The following is a 2,500-nucleotide window of genomic DNA, read 5'->3' as shown; positions in this document are numbered from 1 at the left end:
TAGGACAGTGAGTGACAGAGTCATCTGGTTTAAGTAAAGGAGGAACTGCTACATCGTAACCAAAGAGTGCTAATTTAAGGGATGCCCACAAATTGTGCTCTTGGGTTGTACCATGAAGGGTTACTTCTTGGTTAAATAGTGTTCCTTTTCAGTTAAATCATAAACTCTCAGAGCAAAAGCTCTAACCTGAGTATAGTTATTCCAAGTCAAATCTGATTGGTTACCCTTACAAAGACGATAGGTCTCGTAACTCCTCACATAGGCACATCTACAATCATCATTGAACCATTGTTTGTTTTTCACTCTGTACCTTAGCACACGGAAATGGATACGCCTATCAATTATGTTGCCTAGATATAATACAACTATTATAAACTATAATATAACTGTGACCAATTCAAACCTAAAAGATCACTCAAAATTCCATTCCACACACAACTAATGAATTAAGAAAGGATTAGATATCCCAACTGTGGAACCAACCTTACTTCGTATATATATATATATATATATATATATATATATATATATATATATATATATATATATATATATATATATATATATATATATATATATATATATATATATGGATAAATATCAACACAACATCGTGTTCAAATAGAAATAAATTTCTACCTCATACTTGGGATCAAACGCTGCCTCCTTCTAATGAAAGGCCAGGTCGAAACGAATCATGCCACGAGAGGCCATTAAAAGAAATCGGAACCTAACGCTACCCAGCTGTTAAGGATTTACCTGGAGAGACATCAGTCTCTTACCAGCCAGTTTTACCCGACTTCCCGGCCCACCACGTGACACAATTGGTAGTAATTCATTCAAATTACCCATAATGAGTCAATATGGATAAATATCAACACAACGTCATGTTCAAATAGAAAATAAACTCACCAGTAAGAGACTGATGTCTCGCCAGGTAAATCCTTAACAGCTGGGTAGCGTTAGGTTCCGATTTCTTTTAATGGCCTCTCGTGGCATGATTGGTTTCGACATGGCCTTTCATTAGAAGGGGCCAGCGTTCGATCCCAAGTATGAGGTAGAAATTTATATATATATATATATATATATATATATATATATATATATATATATATATATATATATATGTATATATATATATATATATATATATATATATATATATATATATATATATATATATATATATAAATACATATATATATATATATATATATATATATATATATATATATATATATATATATATATATATATATATTTATACATAATATATATACATACGTACGTGTACATGAGAGAAGATTCGTTATGAATTTCATAGATTTAGTCAAATAACAAAATGTTATCGGGATATTTGATAAATGAATGAAGAGCCCCGTTACTTAACAGGAGTGTTGGAACATTTATTTTTTCTCCTCATAGAAATTCATTGTGTTATGCACAATGGTTGCTCTTTATCCATATTATGCATAAACTGTCCATTGGTCGCGACATCTACAAATTTCATTTACGAATATCATTTTCCTTTCAGTGTTTGCATGAGACATCGATGAAGTTTATTTTTATGTAACTGGATATGTCAGCATATTTCCAATCAATGCCTTCTTAAATAACTTAACATACTAATAATTAAAATGCCCTCTAATTGTATTTTCAAATATAGTCTGCCATTCCCTTTTCCAGGTATTTATTGTTTTTCTCATGAGCAAGGATAAAACATCTTTTTTTATTAAAGATTCAGATATATATCAAATACAGCTGAATATAATTTTAGACACAAACAAACGCACTCACACAAACATGCAAGTGCTCACGCACTCACAAAGATTTATATATATATATATATATCTATATATATATATATATATATATATATATATATATATATATATATGTGTGTTTGTGTGTGTGTGTGTGCGTGTGTGCGTGTGTGTGTGTGTGTTTGTGTGTATGGTAAACACTATATGCTTTATATATACAATATATATCATTATCATAGTCCTCATCATCACTATCACTCGCTGCTGTCTACTGTAGGGCTGAGGTGGTTTAATGGAAACCTCCCCGCTCAAACTTGCTAGTAGCTTGTAGTGTCTGCAATCTTGCTTATTATATGTAAATAAAGTTAGTCTCAAGGGAATTGTGTCTCCCTTATTGCAAATTAGTATAATGATAATTTCTTTTTGCCAAAATGTAGGTATAGTACAATCCTTCAGACATTTTGTGTAAAGTTCAGCGAATTTTACTCCTATGAGCTCGTCTCCATTTATTATTAAACGAATTGTTAGGACATTTTCTCCTGCTTTATTGCCTCTTTTCATGACTTTTAATGTTTTCTTTACCTCTCCTACTGTTACTTTTGGTACCCCAGTTAGGTGTATTTACTTTTATTAATAAAGTTATTTATTACGTATCAAAGTAATCCTCTAACAATGCACGCTCTAAATATGTACTAAATACGAAGCATTATGCACCAGGAAATATTCAGTATAGTAGA

The sequence above is a fragment of the Palaemon carinicauda genome, chromosome 21, assembly GCF_036898095.1.
Source record: "Palaemon carinicauda isolate YSFRI2023 chromosome 21, ASM3689809v2, whole genome shotgun sequence".
Taxonomy (NCBI): Eukaryota; Metazoa; Arthropoda; class Malacostraca; order Decapoda; family Palaemonidae; genus Palaemon; species Palaemon carinicauda.
Note: the sequence above shows the minus strand (reverse complement) of the source record.